A 21669-nucleotide genomic window follows, 5' to 3' on the forward strand; every position below is an offset into this window, starting at 1 on the left:
CTATGAGCTTTCCAAGGTCCTGAAAATAAATTATATATTATTGGCTCCAAAAAAATAAATATTCAAGTAATGTCTACAAAAATGTATGTCAACTGCTGTTCAATTCATTATACGAATTAAAAAATTTAAATCTCAAGAGCAACAGAAATAATTTATTCTTTTAAAATAAAATTATCTTAAAATTTTACCCTCCAAAATTAATATGATGCATTCAAATGGGTCCATTAAAATCAGAATTTGAAACAATGAGTGGGGTCCCCCAAAGTAAGTATGCCTAGGACATATGCTGTAATCACTATAGATCTTCATTCACATGTTAGCAAGGTAGTAATTAAAGACTAAAACACTGAGAATTTCGTAAAGCAACAAAAAATGTGTATTAGAACTAGATGTAGGCTGGAAATTACTTTCTCACAGAGATTAAATCAGATAAATTGGGATTTCCCTGAAATCTCAACCAATGAAAAGAAAATCCCAGGAGCCTTGAGTCTTATGATAATTGGTCTTATTTGTATCTCATTTCTGAAAACAATATGAGTAGAACAGCTATACTTCAAAATAATTAAATATGATTTAAACTGTCCCAAAATTATCATGAGTATCAATATATCTATGATAGCTTTATTTTCTTTTCGCTAACAATTTAAACATGCCAAAGATATACCATAGCAGAGATGCTCAGGAAATGTTCCCATACAATAGTAATTGCTTTACATTTATTTTATTTAACAACTTGGAGTGTCTAATAATGCCCCCATACATTTCATAACAGAAAAATCATAGCAGAGAATTCTCAGAAGAATGTTATGGACTTTCAAGGGTCAGACTTATAAACTACCTTATATCAAACCACCACATCCTATTACAGTTCCACTTTGTTGAAGGCCCAACACAAAACTTGAAATCGAGCAACCCGGTGTTACAAGCTAGCCTGTTTTTTCACAATAACAATTCCATGGGGAGAAACTGCTCTCACTTTCTAACAGGTATGAGACTCTGAAATGTGACTGCTTCTCTTCAGTAATTTTTCATCAAAAGTGCAAGATAAATCTTGACAGTGAAACACCGTTTCTCATTCCTCTCTTTAACAAAATTGAAAATATTCCTTCTATAAAGCCAGGCATTCATTTTACTTAAATAAAACCAGTGTTGATCTCTGTGGCTTCATTTTTTACCCAAAATATTTTTTCATTAAAAAAAATTTTTTTAAAACATTATTATTTTTTTCACTCATAGGACTTGATGGAGAAATTTCTTTGTAATGTGCTACCTGTATCTAAAAGTGATATACTAATACCATAGTAAAACATGCTATTTGAGTTACACTAAGTCGGTCATATTTAGTGGCTAGCTTTCTTGGTGGTCACTGATCTAGTTGCTGAGAATACAAGTTGCAATTTAAAGCCATGAACTTAGTATATGGATTAGTGAATCTATGTATACAAGGACTGCTGGGCACTAAAAGTTTTTAATTAAACATTTCCAGTAGTAGAAATAGAAATGAATAATTTTGAAGGTTTAAATCAGTGATGAATTATGTCACAAAGTTTCAAAATTGAGGTTACCACCCACATTGGAGGTGTCATTTTGCTGCATTTTGAATGGGAAGCTCAGCCCATTCTGTATAACTCAATCAGAAGCAGTACTAGGGGTGAAGTCCATTCTGAACTGCAAGTCCTTGTACAGAAAACTGTCCTTGTCAAACAACCAGTGGTTTTATTTTCCCCAACTTGTTCCAGTAAAATAGTATGACCAATAATAATAAAGGCATTTACTCTTTAAGGCTTCTCTATAATAAGCTTCAGTTAGCTATAAATGACAGTAATGGCCAGAGATCTCCCAAAATTTCCTGGGAAAGGGTGGGAAAAATGTGTTATTTGTGTGTGTGTGTGTGTGTGTGTGTGTGTAGCTTATCAAAGTTTACATACATAAAAGAAGAATCTAGATTTTATAATTTCCAGAATAAATCTCTCTACTTAGAAGCAGACTTAAAAAACAAAAACAAAAAAAAAGCCCCCATAGGAAAGAGTAAAAAATCATAATTGTTCTGTTTATTTACAATGAAATGTTAACACTTTCAAACTGCGAAGGTGCTAGAAGTGAGAGCATTATGGCAGGTTTGTACTTAAGAGTCATGAGTGGAGTCACATGTTCATTAACTTTACATCCCATAATTATACAAGATTAAGAAAATAATTCCAATAACTATTTGACAATTCTCCCCCAAAAACATAAAACATAATTTCATATAACATAAAATTATTTGTTGTGGGGTGTCAATTTTATGTGACTAAGCATTTCCAAAGGTTTAGAAATTGCTTATTGTTTAAGTCAGGGGGCCCCAATCCCTGGGCCGTGGAACAGTACAACAAGTCTGTGGCCTGTTAGGAACCGGGCAGCACAGCAGGAGGGGAGCAGCGGTTAAGCAAACAAAGCTTCATCTGTCTCTGTAGCCACTCCCCAGCGCTAGCATTACCGCCTCAACTCCACTTAGATCATCAGGGATTAGATTCTCATAGACCCTGGTGCAAAGAAAAGTTGGGGACCACTGGCCTAAGTAGGTTAAATAAATTTTCTCCCCTGGTAACTTATTTATAATTTTCATCTGGTTAGAGAAACAACAAATAAAACAAATAAAGGCCTTCATTTTTTATCAAAATTTTCAAATTCAGCATAACATAGTGAAAAAGAGTGAGCTTTGGAGTCAGAATTATCTGTGTTCAAATCCTAGTTTTACACTATAAACATGTTCAAGGCATCGAAGAGGTTTGAATTCCAGTATCCTTATCTGTCCAACTAGACTAACACTGCTTTGCAAAGTGGAAAGAACTAAGTAAAAATTGTGTGTGTGTATGCAAGTAGTTAAATATATTTAAAATTTTATATATATATATATATATATATATACACGCATATGTGTATATGAATCTGGAAAGGTGTCTCAGAGATAATAACCCAAGCTTATTTTTTAAACTAAGAATTTACGATTAATGGTGACAACTAATAAATATTTCTATATTGCACTTAAATTCTTGATTAGTACCAGTGCTCTCAATCTTATCTATATAAGTTACAATACTTATATCTAGACTAAAGGCTTCTCCATCTATAAAGTATGCTCAGAATCTGCATGGAATATATTTCTTTTCCTCACTAACTGCCAAATACTACAAAGAAGGAAATTATAAATATAATGACTGCTACTAGGATTCTTAATTTTCAGGACAACTCCCAGAAAGTGCCAAATTAGCAGTGGTCTTTATTCTTCCTTGGGATATTATGTAGATTAGAACTTTAAAAGATTTCCTGAGAGTCTGGGAAAACATGGTGGAGTGAGAGATGTCCCCAGATCTCTCTCCTTAAAAGATTTTCTAAGCAGTGCCCTCATGTGCCACTGGAATTTATTTTTTTTTCTCTTAGCAAATAAAAAGTATGTAAATGTAAGAACAATATTAATTACTTATTTCACTTTTAAAGTTAATAAAATTGTCTCTGTTAAGGGTCACATTTGGAGAGAGTAGCATAAGACTGTTAAGTAATAAGACTTAGTTAATGGTTCATGGATCTTTGTTAAAGATGGCTTAAAAGAAATCTCTTACAGTCAACTCTGGGAAATGCCCAACAAATTTCTTCACACACACAGCCTTGTTCCTTCTATCCAGCTGTTGATTTGCTGTAGTTTGGTTCCCTGTTTTTGGAACATTCAGACCCCAAATCGTCTTCATATGGCACTATCCTTGTCATTCAGTTTTTCAAAGCCCCCTCCTCAGAAAGGCTTTGCCTGACCAGTCTACCTAAGTTACTACCCGACTCAAACCCATATCGCTTTCTATCCTATCACTTTTTATAATTCTGTTTTGTTTTCTTTTAGCAGTTATCATTATCTTTGTCACATTCTTGTTCATGAGTTCAATAAACTTGTTCAGCACTGTACTGATAACAGCTAAAATACTACCTGGCCTATAATAAATACTCACTAAGTATTAACAGAAAGGTTGAATCCTAATGCCCATTACATATAGTGAAAAGGCTAAGCACTTTCTAAAGCATACTGCCTATCTAGACAGTCTTCATCCAATATGATTCCACCTTTATTTACAAACTGTATTGTCCTCCAAAGAATACAAGTTAATGTAGTTCTATCTTTGGCCCAGTCCACCTCAGGCCACAAGTGAAAGTAAAGGGAGCTACTTATGCAGAAAGATAACAAAACAGGTTCCCATTAGGATTGAAAACACATGTAGCCTCATAAAGTGAAAGCCTGAAACAACAATGCTAGACAGTAAATCTATGCTATAGCAAATCTGACAGATTTCTTCAGTAGAAAAAAAAAAAAATGTATGACAAGTTTTGTTAAATGGTAAATGTAGCCAATATCATCATGTAGCTCTTAATGGTCCATCATGATGCATAGCTGTATGGTATCTACTTCTGATTAACTACTAAAAAAAAAAAGGAAGACAGACAATTTTGACCCTAAAGAATAGTTTGCACTTCAGGAATTTCTTTACCTATATAGAAAAATAACTTTTTATTTATGTAGCCAAATAACCATAACATCCTCTAATATTTTTATAGTTACTTCTAGGTTGTTCAACTGTCATAGCCTCTCTAATGTACCTAGAACATTACATTTCCAATGAGTACACAGGAAACGACAAGGCCATACAATATGGACATCCAGAATTAATTCCCAATTTTCTCGCATTTTTTATCATCTTGCTTTTCTAGCTTTCTAACTCTCTATTGTCTACTTAACTTTATTTGCAGTCTGCACTTTTCTTGGACACCATTTTTTTGTCTCATATTTAGTATATCTGGTTCTCTCCCAAAAAAAGACAGACTTTCCCTGATTTCTAACACATTAGAGGAGAGAGAGAACTCATACTTCTTCAATAGGTATGAAAAGAATATTGTAAATCATACAGTGGGTTTTGGTTATCAGGTATGTCATACTGCATTCTTTGGTCATTGATAGCCTCTTTATGGTAACTGTAATAATTCTTAGTCAACCTAGAATTTCCTTTTGTGATAGCATTTTTGCTTTGTTTTATCTCACTTCCCACATGGCCAACTCTTTGAAAGGACCATGTTTACTCAGTTTGGAAGCCTTTGCAATACAACGCATACTAATTTTAAAAGATTTGTCAACTAAATTGAATTAAATTCTAGACGAATGAGAATTTTTCGTAGAATTTTAATGTGAAATTTTAATCACTAAGATTTCTATTTTATAGATCTGCTTTGTTTTAATTAGCCTTAAAACTCATCTAGCAGTTGTTCCCTAGCTACGAAAACCAAACTAAAACACAAATATGTACAAAATACCATATAAAATGTTTTATACAAGTCGATCCTGGTGGTGCATGTTAGAATCAGGAAGATTAGAAAAGGAGACAGGGCCTAGTTCCAGATATACTTTCTGATTTAGAATTCCAGCTGGCTTGGACATATATACCTGATAAAGAACCATTGATAGAAGTATAGGCAATCAGAAAGAAAGGAGTTCGAGACATGAAGATACTTTATAAAGACTTTGTGAAAATCAAATGTGCTTTATTTTGTAAAAGGGTATCATAGACTGGAAAGAGCCATAAAATGTTAAGGACCATTTTCATCAGCACCATATCCTTCAGCAGGAATTTTCTGGTAGCTGTATGGAAAGAAAGTTTGTTGAGCTCAGCCTTCAGGGATGTACTGTATCTGTGACAGACTTTTTAAACATCCCACAAATCTTCACTTCCTCACTCTGATCTATTTTTAAATGTTAACCATTTTTTTCAACTCAAACCAACTTTTAAAACTCACCACTTTTGACCTGATTTATAAAATCCTCCTCTTTAAATCTCACTTCAATTTTAAATCCATTCAATTGTTTCTAACTTGAATTATTCTTATTAATTTTAAAAGTTCATGTAAAGGGGACATATACATCTATTAGACTATCCAAATTGTAGACTAATGTATGATATTGATATGATCCAAGCCCTCAGGGTACCTTAAATAGTATCACTCACAACTTAATCTGAAAATATGAAATGTTTATTATATTCAAAATACTTTGATAACTGATTGATATGCTGCAATATAAAATTTCACAGGATTCTCTTTGGCCTTGTGCCATAATTTGTAATTAATAATCTTAGGTTCCACGACATGGATCAAAAACAATGGTAAATTATTATGCTATGAACAATGATTTCTGAATTAATTTCTAAGTACCAGCAGCAATTCTGCTATTACAAGCTACACTTAGATCATAAATTATTCTGTGGGCCCTGTTGCCTGTGCCAAATAAATGTGAAGTTACTAATATGTATGAAGATGGCAATTTGGAAAAATAATATTTAGAGCAAAGAGCAAAATTATTACCTCCTCTTGGTCAGGACCCTCTTATAGCTGAAAATGATGATGAAAAACTATCCAAATAGTCCCTGAAACACATTTTGAGAAGGGCATCAACATTTGTTGAAAACCTGCTTCATCCTCAGCAGACACCTGAGAAGAAACTAGTTTACAGTTTGACAGATTCAAGACAGGGACAAGCATCTTTCCTTGGCACTATTTTAAATTGCTATATGGGAGAGTGAATCAGTGAAACTGAGGTCAGAGGAAAAAAAGGAATAATTGCTTGTTAGAAAAGAAAAGCAATAGAGAATACCAAAAGAAAATGTTAGACTTATAAAATAAAATAAATTAAAAGTAAACCTTTAAAGAATTCATGTACATAAGGAAATAACTTTATTTGGAGAAAAAAAATACTTCTAGGAAATAAAGATATGTGGCTAGAAATCAAAATAAAGCATGACTTTTAAAAATGATAAAGCCTAAGGAGTCTACTCAAGAATTAGCTTTATCTACAACTCTTAAGATACTGCAAGAGTTTTAATAAAGTCATAAGAACAAGAAAATATTTTCTGAATATCAGCTTGATGTAAAATAGCCACCCCTAAAGGAGATATGGTGACAGCAACCACATAGCATAAGAGTTGGCAAACATTTTTGGTAAAGGGCCAAATAGTAAATATTTAGGCTTTGCGGCCAGAAAGTTTCTGTCACAATTACTGAACTCTGCCACTGTAGTGCAAAAGCAGCCAAAGACAATATGTAAACAAGTGGGCATGGTTGTATTCTGATAAACCAAATGCTAGAATGGATGTACAGCAAGAGAAACACTCATTCACTGCTGGTAGGCCTGCACAATGGTATGGCCACTACAGAAGACCGTTTTTGGTAGGTTCTTACAAAACTAACCATACTCTTACTGCACAATCCAGCAATTGCTCCTTGATAATTACCCAAAGGAGTTGAAAACATGTTTATACAAAAACCTGCACACAAATGTTTATAGCAGCTTTATTCATAATTGCCAAAACCTGGAAGCTTGTTCCTCAACAGTGAATGGATAAACTGTGGTACATCCAGACAATGAAACAGTATTCAACGCTATAAAGAAATGAGCTGTGAAAAGACATAGAGGAATCTTGGATGTGTATTACTAAATGAAAGAAGCCAATCTGAAAAGGCTACATATTTTTCGATTCCAACAATATGACATTCTGGAAAAGGTGAAACTATGGAGACAGTAAAAAGATCAGTCAGTGGTTGCCTAGAGTTGGGGGAATGAAGGAATGAATAAGCAGAGCACAAAGAATTTTCAGGGCATTGAATGATACTACAATGGTAGATGCATGTCATTATGTATAACATCAACAGGGAGCCCTAATGTACACTATATACTCTGGGTAATAATGATATTTCAATGTAGCTAATCAATTTTATAAATGTACCACTTGGGAGTGGGGAATGTTGATAATGGAGGAGACTGTGCATGTGTGGGGGCATGGGGCATATGGAAAAACTCTGGACCTTATGTGCAATATCTCTATAAACCCAAAACTACTCTAAAAAATAGTCTATTAAAAGAGGAAATCAAAAAACAAAAAACAATGAGTGGCTAACTAGACTTGGCCCACAGGCTGTATGTAGTTTGATGACTCTGCCTTAGTATGTTAATCCAGGGTCAGGAAGCAGAGGACACGTTCTTGCTGGTTCTGGGATCCACAAACCTCACTCTTCTCAGTCTGGGGAATTTCACCTTAGTCACAAGAAAATCCTCCTCTGTCTCATTTTTCTCTTAGAGACCATCTCTCTTGCACTTCTAAGACACCAATTTTAACCCTCTAAAACGATTTCAGCTTTGGAAATCCTCACTAGAATGGAAAGTGCCATGGAGCAATGTTAGCTCTGCATAATATAATTATCATGTAGTCATGGCAGCTTTTATTCTCATCCGAACAATGGCAATAACGGTACCCATCTCATAGGGGTGCTGTGCGAATTGAGTTCCCACCTATAAAGTATTTAGTAAAGTCCCTAACATGCAGAAGGTATTCAATAACATTTTGATATTATTTACATACACACATACACACACACACACACACACACACACACACACACACACACTGTTCCATAAACCTTCTTTGAGCAAAGGAAACATTTAACCTTTTTCCTGAACATAAATAAGAAAAGGAGATATTACCGGGAGAGAAACATTTCTAAAAATGTAAAAGATTATCCTGCCACACAGAGTTGACCCAACATGGCACTGACCAGGATCGTAACTAGAATGTGATCACCCTAAGATAACAGTTTTCATTCACTGTAACAAAAGGTCGAACACATCAATCTCTATGCAATTTATCAAGACTCTCACATTTGCCTATGGACTGAGAGAGGGCAATATGGTGACAATGCAGAGAAACAATAATAAGGTGATATATATCAGTCACAGCATCTTCACCGAGCAGCAGGCTGAGGGCCAACACAACTTTCCAGGTCACCACCAGGAGAACACAGCTGGATCCAACAAGCCAAAGGCAAGGGAATATAACTGACCATCACCCACTCCAGCTAAAAAAGAGTCATACAGCTGTGTACTGAATCCCACCCAGAGAGGCTGTGGGCAATGAGTCCTTGAAACAAACATCTACTTCAACACAGAATGAGCAAGTATATAATCCTGACTTTTCCTATTTGTTCAATTGAGAAGCAAATTCTAATTTCCTGACCTAAGAAAGCACACATATGGGTTTGCATTTTAAAATTCTAGTTTTCTGCATTTTGAAAAAACTTACTCATCCTGTGAACTTTGGAAATATTGACACTCGTGGTTAGTTTTATGTACACTAAGTGTTGGCAGTTCTGGACACAAAGGATAATTTACATTATGTATAAAACTAACGCCATCCAGATTTTTTAAATTTTGTTTAATTACATTCAAGTTGCTGTTAATTAAATGGCTTTAATTACAATAATTTACTTACTTTGGATCCCAAGATATCTTAACATGGACAGTACATATTCAAAAACTGGGCCACATCAACTTAAAAGCAAGTTCAAATTATGAAAAATTCATGTTCATATTACTACCAAGATATAATCAAATATATTTTAACACATTAAATAACTTATTTTTATTTTAGTTGACTATCTTTTAAAATACCTAAATTCAATCTTTCTGTCTATTCATCCCTTCATCTGATTAACATTTTGAGGATACTAGAGAGCAATAGCGAAATGTCTGCTTTCTTCCCACCCAGCGTTACTCCAACTTTTAGTATTTGGAATATTAACTTTTCAACTCTAAGCTCAGTCTTAGGTCAGATGCAAGAACCAATTTCATGCCATAAACTCATAGCTCCAAAGTTTATCATCAAGTCAGTCTATGCACAGCTATTCATAGCAGCACCTAGACTCTTCTCTTTTAACATGAACATCTACTTGGTTTACTGAATCCCAAATATAATAATTGGTTCCTGATCTTTGGCTCAGACATCTGAAGTAGAGTCTTGATTCCCTTCCAGAAACCCTTTTTTCCTGTCCTGTCCACCTAACTAAGATTTCCGTTTGTCTGGAATTCAGATTTATGCCTGCCCCTAAGATCTACTACTTTGCCTGTTCAAAACTATAGAGCCTTCTCTTCTCGTATCCCTACCATATCCTATTTGACACATTCTGCTCCTAAGACTCTCTTCTGATAAGATGCAGGTAATAGGGGTTAGATGTTAGTATAAATCATGACCATATAAATTTTCATGGCTAGGAAAATAAAGCATGCGGTAATTAGGGATTTGCTTTCACTTATGTTGTCAGGAATAAATGTTGAAGGAAAATGCTTTCTACGAACACCTATAATATTAAAAAAATGAAAATGTCTGTGAATTTTCTCAAATTTGCTAGATATAAGCTTTCACATAAACTAGCCCAAATTATAGTCACCTCTCAATAATCCTGAACGCATAAAGTCTCTATTTAATTCATCTAAGGAAACTGTCAAAATTGTTGATACCTATAATATCCATACTATTTTATTTGCTGACATTCTCCTTCCTTAATAGCTATCACTCACCCCACTAAGTTTCAAGTAAATATACTGACCCATTTATATTTCCAGGATGATATTCAAAATGTTCTAAAATACCATGGGCACGAACCAATTAGAATGGAGGCTGGACATGATTCTGGACACAATACACAATAAAAAAATTTTTCCTCCTCACATTATACTCCAGTTGAGTGTTCTATGGACATCCTCCACACTGATTCAGAAAGTCAGGTTCCTTCTTCCTAATGATTTTTTGATCATTTGTGTCCACTCAGGATTTGAAGAAAGAAAGCAAAAACATAAGGATGGAATACCTCCTCTTAACCATCTTAGACAGGAGGTGACACACATCACCTTCTACACATTTCATTAGCAAGAAGGAGTTACATGTCCCAGCAAAACATAAGACGCCTAAAAGGTATAGCCTAAAAGTATATTCGGTGGGCACCAATCACTGTTTCCAATACATATAAAATATTAGAAGATAAATAATGCTACAAAAAAAAATGAACAAAAGTATGGCGCAATTGGAGTGCTGGAAAGGGGGATCACAAATTTAAACAACTTGCTCAGAGTAGACTTCACTATATAGATGACAATTAAGCAAAGGCTTGAAGGGTAAATCTACATATGTGTCTGGGGGAAAAAGAGCAGTTCAGGAACAGTCAATTCAAAGGCCATGATGTGGGACAGTGCCCAACAGATTTAAGTAAAAGTAAGAAGGCTGTTGTGCTTAGAGCAGGGTATTGCAGGGGAGGCATGGAACTAACAGGGGCCAGTAGATTTGCATAAACTGTAATAGTCTAAATGTTTGTGTCCTCCCAAAATTCATATGCTGAAGCCCTATCCCCCAAAGTGATTATATTTGGAGGTGGGGCCCTTGGGAGGGAATTAGGTTTAGACAGGTCATGAGGGTGGAGCCCCTGTGATGAAATTAGTGCTCTTATATGAAGAGAAAAAGACATCAGAGATTCTTCTCTCTGCCATGTGAAGACATAGCAAGAAAGAAGCTATCCGCAAGCCAGTAAGAGAGCCCTCATTAAGAAATGAATCTGGTGACATCCTAATGGTGGACTGCCCAGCTTCCAGAACACTAAGAAATAAATGTCTATTGTTTAAGCTTCTCAGTCTATTGCATTTTTTTATAGTTGCCTGAGCTGACTAATATATAATACATTATAAGGCCTTTGGCTTTGACACTGAAGAGAAGAGAAGGCCCTTATTGGTTTTGCATTGAAAAGTGATAACTTAGGTTTATTTTAACAAGATGATTCAGACTCCAGTGAGAATACACTGGAGTAGGACAGGTATAGAACATTAAGAGACCAATTAGGAAACTATTACAAAATCCCAATGAGAGATGTTGGTAGGCTGGGCTCAGTTAGTAACAAAGAAGAACATGGGCAGTGGCAAAATCCTGAATTCATTTTGAGGACAGAGTCAATGTCCATTCTAACAGATGGGATAAAAACTGTGAGAGAATGAAAAGAGTCAAAGATGACTCCACGGTTTTTCGGGATAAGCAATTAGAAAATAAGAATTATCATTAACTGATATAGGAAGACTGTGAGTAAAGCAAATTTGGAAAGGAAAAAAGTAGGAATTTATTTTGGACATGTTAATTTTGAAATATCTATTTGACATCTAAATGGAACTGTCAAATAGTCAGCTAGATATATGATTCTGGATTCAGGAGAGAGGTCTGGGCCAAAGATATAAATTTGGTAATTGTCAACATATGGATGAGATTTAAGCCATGAGGCAGATGAGATCACCAACACAGCAAGGACAGAAAAAGAAGAGGTCCAAGATCGAAGCCTTAGGCCAAAGTAACACTTAAATGTATGGATAAATAAGACAAACCAAAAAAGAGAAGAAAGAAAACATGCAGTAGTAATGTAGAAAGAAATTCAGGACATAGTGGTGTCCTCGGAACTGAAAAAGAGTTTTCAAGAAAAAGGAATTATCCAGTGTGCAAAAGGCTGCTAATAAGTCAAGTAAGATGAGGACCGAGAATTGGACTTAGCAGCCTGAGGGTATCTAAAACCCTGATGAGAGCAATTTCGGTGGGATGTGGAATGTCAAAAGCCTGAGAAGAGTGAGTGTAAGAGAGATACAAAGAATGGAATTGGGGGCTGGAAGTACAGATAACTCTTTCGAGGACTTGTGCTGCAAAGAAATTGGGCTGGAGAAAAGTTTTGTTAAGAGATAGATTTTTAAGATGAGCTAATACCATGTTCTTTCCAACATGTATCAATAGGAAGCTTCTTTAGACTCAAATACGATCACAGATATACTCAGACTTACACATTTCTTTAGATGCTAGTAATAGTGGCACAACTCTCAGTTCTACTCTTGATCAAAAATATAATTATTTTGGTTTCCCTTCAATGATTAACACGGAAAAATGTTTATTTGACCCTGCTAATAATTTATTACTTTTTAAACATATTCTATCAACTAATTCCTTCTCCCAGTTCAAGTTAAAGTTAGCACAATTATCACATTGGGAAAATGTAAAAAGTGTATTTATTCTTTTGTCCCTTGGTGTCAAAATATGACACATACCAGTAGTGCCTTTCCATCTTTAATTTGAATCATCAAATTATTTCTCTCCTTTAGTCCTTTTGCTTAAAAGCAAATAAATATATATGTGTATATATATATGTGTGTGTGTATATATAATATATAATATATATAATATATAAATATATCTCCTCCAAAATTAGAAAAAACACAGATGGCTTCAGGAGATGAATCTAAATCTAAAATCTCATATCACGATATGATACTCTCACCATCAGTATCTCTATCTGGAGACTTAAGGCAACAGAGGATTAGTTGCTGTTTAGAAGCAAGACGCTCCTCAAAAAAAGCCTAGCTGTTCCACAGTCTTCCACCCTTAAGAAGAGTTCATGTGGCAACAATGCAATGTACCCTTGACAAGTTTCCAATAAACAACAAAGAGCTGAAGTTTCAAGAACTGGTATTAGTAGGATCGAGGAAAAGGCTGTAAGTCAATATTTACCTGTTTTCCTATATTAAGCAAAGTTTAACTTTCTGAGCCATCTGTTGGACATAGTAAAGGGTAGGATTGTCTGCGGTCCTGTTGAGACTGCATCATAGCCTAACTTATCCCTCAGCTCAATTAGCTTCCTCCACTTCTTTTCCAGAGGTGTTGATCTTAAAATACATCCTATATGCTAATCTCTAGCTTCCAGTCTGGATATCTGAGAACCCAATCTCCAAACTCTCTTTAAGTACAGTAGAATCTAGGTATTCAAATGATGTTGTCAGTAATCCGTCTCTATCTCTTAGCTTTGCATTAAATTCATTTTAAGAATTCTCTCCTCTGTGGTAGAAAGAGGATTTTAGGTCGTTTTATCAAAATATTTTTTCCAAAATCAGCTTCATGATTAGACAATAAGTTTGTCTAATAACAACTTCTTTGCTAAAATTTTGTAAATTGCTAGAAATAAAGTAAGCTCATATACCACCTCAGGAATTAGTACAAGAAAGTTAAAAATTCCTAAAGGTATAATATGACATAAAAAATCATCCAAGAGGAATGAAAAATTATTCTGAGTTTTCACAATAAACAACTGAATATATGAACTTTGACATAACTTACTAAGAGATTCTACTTAAAGTTATAAAATTATTCAAAGCAGGATTAGGGAAATTAGAACAACCAGAAACAATTACTATTATTGTAATGTATTATATAATTACTATGTACTACTATGTGGCACATATGAAAGAAAAATACAAAAATTTAGAGGATCAAAATGGAAATTGACTAAAAAATCCTAAAAATTATATGTTTAAAGTATAAAACTAACTAGAAAGCAACATAAAAATTGCATTAAATATTAAATTTCTACTATTACTTTTTAGAAATAAACTAACGTTCAAATGCCACATGGAAAATTGACAGAGGAATCTTGATGCTAAGATTTTGATGATGTAAAAGATAACATTAAAAAGATTTAAAGTAAATGAAAATTGAAAACAATTCACATAAAATGCTACTGGTTATTGATGAAATATTGTTTTCTAAATATAAAATATATATTTTAAGAAGAATAAATCTATGATCCTTAGAACTGACCAACTATAACATTCTTTAAAATGTTTATATAAAAAACAAAAACTAAGAATCTTCTAAAGCTTTTAAAAGCATTCCACCAAGTACGAATTGTGGTAATCTTTGTAGGTAGTTAAAAGAAGACTTTCGTAAACTGGTAAATTTGTCATACAGCTAATTATCATTTTGGAAATCTAATTTCAGAAAATTAGTTTTTATAAAATTGATTTTCAGTGAGTTTGCTGACCTTCAGCAGGATGGCCACTGGCAGCCATGGTTTTACATTCTACCAAGTAAATCAACCCCACTAAAATGCATACTTTCTTTCAAGAGTTCCAGCTGAAGTCTGGCATAACATTGACCAAAACTGCTTGGATCATGAGCTCAACCCTGTACCAGTGACTGTGGTCAGGGATTCAGTATATAGTGATCATTCAAGCCTGATCTTTACTATACCACCTAGGGCTAGAAAGAGCAATTAGGCCCTGATTCAGACCATTTGAATCACATGGGCAACAAGTGAGAGAAAATTTCTCAAAGGGAAATCTGGGTCTATTATCAGAAAAGAGGAATTATAGATATCTGTTACATCTTTCATTCTAAGACTTCAAATAAATTTATTTCTTGTTTAGCAGCATTTCTCTAACCACTGCTAATGGAACAAAGTCTCATCATGGCTTTCGAAGAAAGATATCATTCTTTCATTTTTTTAATCTACTTGAAATCAGAAAGAGTACAAAAGAAATTTTTTTCAAACAACTTATTTCTTCCCCTATAACATTCTGTAAAAAAGAAATGTTACCCTTTTTCTCTACTTTATGATTTCTTCTTTTTTGCTTGGATTCCAACGTTCAAATTAATATTCTACACTTCTGATTGACAAGAGGGAAGAATATTTCCAAGATGAGGTAGATGCCATTTGTTGTACGTTTCATACATTTGATAGATGTTAGTATGATATATTCCATTAAAAATACTCTTTCTGCTATACAGAATATATATATATATCAAGATTTTTAATTATTTCAATTTTTAACAGATGAATTGCCTATTATTAATTTTAACCATGTTTAATCTCAAAATAATTAACTCTATCCTGGATAATTTAGAGTTGGCATATTTATAATAGAGCATAATAAAATGACAATTGTCTAAATTGAATCTTCAGATGATACTTAAAATTTTTTCACATTCTTTCTTTAAATAATAATTCAGAAAATATACATTGTGAACCGAGCATTGTTCCAGGCACTAAAAGAAATATCTTACCTTTATGGAGCTTACATTTAGCAGAAGCAACAAAGAACAAATAAATATATTATATCAGTATTGGTAATTATTTGAAGAAAAACAAAGCAGAGCAAGGGAACAGAGGGTAAAAGGGGGCTACTCTAAATAGAATGATCAGAGTTTGGGGACATGCAATAAATAATACACTCGAGTTCTGTTTCAATTGAGAAAAAAAGATGAGAAAGGGCAAATAGAAAACCAAATGTCACCTTTTTTGTTTATAACACTGATTTTGGAAAATGTGTCTGATATCTGTAAGCAAGTGGACTTCCTAATATTTAAGTCCACAATTAGACAGACCTGCTAACCCAGTTATAGTCAGTGTTGGAAAACTGCAGGCAACCATAGGTCAGACCCCTCTAACAGCAGCATATCACAGAGCAAGGGGAACTCACACTTCCTGCAGGCAGCGGGATCCCAAGGAGGACAAAGTAGATTCTCCCAATGCCCTTTCAATCTCCCAAGTTGTAAAGTCACACCTACACCAGTGCAGAGTGAATGAGAGGATAGTGACAGGATGGGTATATTATTAAAGCCTCTCCTCCACTCCTCTCCATGGGAGGAAACACGAGGAAGGGGATAAGAAAGATCTTCCTAACATGTTTTTAATTCCAGCCACATTCTGCTGCTAAGGTGCAGGTGAAAAGTAAGTAGGCAGCGAGTTGGTTGGGTTTAACCAGGATACAACCTGATAAGTGCTACAGAAGGCAGGTATGGGTAGGAGGAAGGTGGGAAGAGTGTTGAGTATGTCTGCAAGGGAGTAATCATAGTAAAGGACATAAAGGACTATAAAATATAAATTGAATAAGGAGAAAAGCAAGTCCATTAAGACAGCAAAAGATAATGAATAAGTACAGTAAATGAATTAGACCCAAATGTAATCAAATAATGTTGGAAATGAAATCAGTAAGTTACCTGGAAATACAATATTTGGTAAAGAATATAATGACCCACTGGAGCTATCCATATCCTAATTCCTCGAACCTGTGAAATGCTACCTTATATGGCAAATAGGACTCTGTAGATGTGATTATGTTAAAGATCTTGAAATGGGAAAATTTTCCTGGATTACCAGGTGGGCAGAAGATAATCACAGGGGCCTTACAAGGGGAACAAGGGGAAAGCAGGAGAATCAGAGACAGAAAAAGGAGATATGATGACAAAAACAGAGGGTCAATGTCAGAGAAATTTGAAGGGATCACAAGCCAACGCAAGTAAGTGGCCTCTAGAAGCTGGAAAAAGCAAGAAAATAAACTCTCCCCTAGAGCTTCCAGAAGGAATGCTATTCTCCTGATACCTTGATTTTAGCCTGTAAGACCCATTTTGGAGTCCTTACCTTCAGAACTTTAAGATAAAACAATTCCATTGTTTAAGACATTAGAGTATCAATAAGAAACTAATACAGTTGGTTAAGGAGTAGAATGCTGGAAGTTTGTATTTTGAAGGTGGGGCACTTATTCATAATGACAAACTCTAGCATGTGACATAGACTATAATGTGGCCAGGAAAGGTGAGGTCAAGGAGCTCAGAGGTGTTGAGTATGACTACCGACATGGATACTGTCATCACCAAGAATAAAGACAGTAATCTAGATGCTCAGAGCTTCAATGAAGGGGGGGGAGGGGCAGTGCATTGTATATTGTCAAGAAAGAATACACTTCAGAGAATCTGTCTTTTGGAGGGAGGAGGGAGAGACAGTGGTCTAGAAGGGACAATGGGAGGACACATCTTCAGGCTCCATTTTACATAGAATATGATATTAAAAAAGCCACCAGTAGAGAGAACTAGAAGAGAATCAATGTCCTCAAGGATAATCAACTTTCAATTAAAGAAAAAGGGTGAAGGAAATGATGGGGATATTAAAGGTAACCAGAATTTTAGATTTGGTGATAAACGGTGAGTACAGTGAAAAAGTTTGGAGTATGGGGTAGAAGCACACAATGTGGTCATATTAGGGGATATTAAGGCTTATGAAGCATGAGCCCAGGTGATGAACTATGAGCTGAGCTTCTGGGGCTTCTGAAGGTGACTTAGATAGAGAGGAGTGTATAAAGTATAATGTGATTTGTCTTTATGCTTTCTGTTTTTAAAAAAGGCTAAGCAGTTGTTCATATAGCATTTTTAAAGAATTATTGTCTTAGAAAGTTGTAGTGATGAGGTGAATAAACAGAGGTTGTCTTACCAGCAAGAAGACTGAGCTCTCTGGGCTCCTTCCCCTTGAGCCCATTTAAAGAGGTACACACATCAGGAACACACAGAGCTTAGAGGCCTTGCTGAAATCCAGAAGTCCATGGAGTCCTCAGGGCTCCTTTGCAAATTCCAGAGAGCAGACTGTGGCTGTGAGAGGGGCCATGGAGCTGAGGACCTCTCCCTTATCTGCTATGGAATCTGTTGGGGTCCTGGTGGATAGAGAGGTAAAGAAAATTAGCATTATCATATAAGGGTTTTCTTGGTCTGCAGTCCTATAATTCCCATAAATTCAAGTATCTTAGCAGTAAATATTATTCATTTTAGAAACATAATCTCATATTTAAAGATGGAATAATTCATTAAAAAAACCGAATAGGTTAAAAGAATTAGAACAGTGAAAGCGAAAAAGAAAAAAACTGCAAATGAGAAACAGCACAGATTGAAATGGCTTTCACTAACACAGAATGAAAACTACTTTTCACAATCTATGAGTGTTTGAACCATCTGAAAAATTCAAACCTCTGCTAGAATAATCCCCAGACACCAGAGAAAAAATATGTTCATCAAATTTGTTCTAACATTGAATTCTGTTTCTTTACATCCAATAGAACTTTCTACTATTTTTGTTTTTCCACATAAGATAGTGTAAAGTTTTACGCTTTGCACATTAATTTTAGTTAATATTGAAAGAAATTTAGTTAATCCTTTATTCCATATTCTGAAGAACTACATGGAAATTGTTCTCTCTTTAGGACACTGCCTTCAGAGTGCCCATGAAGCCTGGGAAGTTTATTGGGAACCACATGATACAGTGGATGTCAGTGATTACAGGGTGAGGGTCCTTAACATTCTTCAAATCCTCAAAATAGTTTCATATTAAAAAAGAAAACAACGCTATTTCTCTAGGAGCTTATACTATTAACAATATCAAATTTACTTTGTTCTACAACAGAAACGGATAAAGTATGAAACAATGTTTTAAAATATTACTTTCATTCTTAGATTATTAGTGAAAGGGGTATGAGATCAGTGGTTGCCACAAGGTAGGGAGAGGGAGGGATAAATCAACATAACACAGAGGAATTTGGAGGCTGTTAAACTATTCTATATGATACTCTAATGGTGGGTACATGTCACTATATACTCACCGAAACTCAAAGAATGCACAATATGAAGAGTGAATTATAATATAAAATATGGATTTTAGTTATTAATAGTATATCAATTGTGGCTTATCAATTGTAACGAGTACAGCCTGAAAATGCAAGATGTTAATAATGGAGAAAACTACTGGGGTCAGGGAGGTACATGGGAACTCTGTACTTTCCTCTCAATTTTTCTGTAAATGTAAAAATGCTTTTAAAAAATAAACCTATCAACGTAAAAGAAGAGAGGATGTTAACCATTGTGAATAAAATGAATTGGAATAGAGTTAGAGTGGAAGTAGAGATCCAAGTAGAAGACTTCTATAATGATCAAGTCATGGGTAAAGAGGGAGCAGGCTGTAGCAATAAATGACAAAAAATTTGGGCTATGAATTAATAAGCAGGCAAATTCAAAAGTACAGATTTTTAGGAATGGATACTTTCTGAAGCCACCAGCATGACAGCAAGGGATTTATAAAAGGTAGCTGGAAAGTTCAATGGTACATTTCATGAAAGTTAAAGGAGTAATATTTTACATACTAGAATCATTTTGATATTCCCATCCTGTCTTAGTCAATTCTGGCTGCTGTAACAAAATACCATAAACTGGATGACTTAAATAACAGGCATTTATTTCTCAAAGTTCTGGAGTCTAAGCAGTTCATGATCAAGATGCTGGCAGATTTAGTTCCTGGTGAGAGCCCTCCTTCTGTCTTGTAGAAAGCTGCATTCTTTCCGAGTTCCGATATGGCAGAAAGAAAGAAAGAGCTGTGGTCTCTCTAATCTCATCATAACAGCCCCACACTCATGACTTCATCTAAACCTAATTATCTCCCAAAGGCCCCACCTCCGAATACCAACAGATTCAGGGCTAGGGCTTCAACATATGACTTTTGAGGGGACACTAACATTTAGTCTGTAACATACTTCTAGACCTAAGCTGGAATTGCATTCTTTTATAACATAAATTTAACTCCACACAATTTAAGTACACATTATACTTGCAAAACAATATTTGAGATTTAAAAGCAACCAGCTATTTTAAATAATCTAAATATTTAACATTTTAAAATAAAACTTCCTCTCTCAAAGGAAGCCAATGTCAATAGATGCTATTAATAATATTTTTAAGTTCACCTTGTCATTTCCCCTCAGCCCCCACAAAAAAAAATATATATAATTCCCTAAGCAAGGATGCATGCATCTAAAACAAGTTATATTTTCCAATTCCTATCAATGTATGTAATCTGAAAATTAGCAGCAAGAATGCACCAGAAGTCTAAATTTATAATGTTGTCGCATTAGGGGAGAATAAAGTAACCAAGATCCAGATAATTTTGGACTTTATAGTCTGCAGTCAACACCTAAATTTCATCTGGAATCGAAGCAGATCACAGAACACTGATGTAATATCCAATGGAAACATTATCACAGCTTGACTATGTAGTAATATGATGCATTTCTCATGTTGGTTTCATTAAAATAGCATCATATCCACAAAACTTTTGAATTAGACCATCTCTGGGGAAAGTAGTTCAAAATTATCATCTTATTAAAATGTAACTCCTGCTTTGGTTGCTTTTTCTTGCTTTCTTTAAAGCCCAAACTATGGTATATGTGGTCAAGGGAACACAGATTATCCCTGAAACCTAACAGAGAAAGGCTTTAATGTTACACAGAGGGTCAGGAGTCTGTTTTCTATGCTTCTTCTTCGAAATATAGTCCCTTCATTCACTACCTGTCCATTCACCTCCAGGGCATCAGTTTCTGAGTTAGGGTTGCGATACACTCCAGATTTTAGGCTTAGCCCAGCCTCATTCACTTTAAGTCAGGTTTTATTTTGTTTTTTTTGTTTTGTTTTGTTTTGTTTAATCTTCTCTTTTCTGTCACAGAGCCTCAGAGACTTCTGCACCTGAATGTTATGACTTGTCATGACCTAAGCTGGGTTCATTGACAGGTGCTTGGGAGAAATGAGCTGGGAAAAATAGATGTGACCAGAGGAAAGTCAAAAAGAATGCTATGGGGGAGGGGGAGGGAAAAGGGGAGAAGAGGAGGGTATTCAGGAGTTTCTCTCAATCTCTCATTTTCCCAAAATTACATGCACTGCCTGACAGCTCTTCTTGATCTCTTTTCATTTTACATTCACAGGATCGTAATGATTTCAGGCAGAACATAGGGAAAGCTAAGGCTGTGAGAGGTCATTCATCTTCTCCATAAGAAAAGAAATGTGCAGTCATCCCCTAACTCTCAGAGTGACCCACTGTAAATGATGATTTTTATGTCAAACTGGACTTTCCTTCAGTCTTTCTTGTATAAATGTAAGAAGGCTGTTCCACATTAAGGTGGGTCACCAAGGTAGCTTATAGATTTTCCTTCCCTTAAGACCTTTAAAGAGATAAATATCGAAATGTCTTTGAAGGATGGCCTGGAGTCCATACCATAGGTTGAAGAATTAATTTTAAAAAAACCTTTTTGCTGTCCTTGGTGCCTTATGAATAAGAAAAAAACAAACATTAGTTATAGTCACAATATAAACCAATTCCTTTTAAACAATAGTACTTTGTTTC

The 21669-nt window shown here is 34.9% G+C and overlaps 1 long non-coding RNA gene across 5 annotated transcripts in view; it reads right to left on the bottom strand.

Moving 5' to 3' along the window:
• Positions 1–21669, bottom strand: part of LOC107509152 — a 153147-nt gene that overhangs the window by 107129 nt on the left and 24349 nt on the right. For all 5 annotated transcript variants that reach the window (XR_004952507.1, XR_004952510.1, XR_004952509.1 and 2 more), the window contains exon 2: positions 17950–18166. This is a non-coding gene — a long non-coding RNA (uncharacterized LOC107509152). The remainder of the gene's footprint in view (positions 1–17949; positions 18167–21669) is intronic.

Source organism: Rousettus aegyptiacus, unplaced genomic scaffold (assembly GCF_014176215.1).
Source record: "Rousettus aegyptiacus isolate mRouAeg1 unplaced genomic scaffold, mRouAeg1.p scaffold_m13_p_8, whole genome shotgun sequence".
Lineage (NCBI taxonomy): Eukaryota > Metazoa > Chordata > Mammalia > Chiroptera > Pteropodidae > Rousettus > Rousettus aegyptiacus.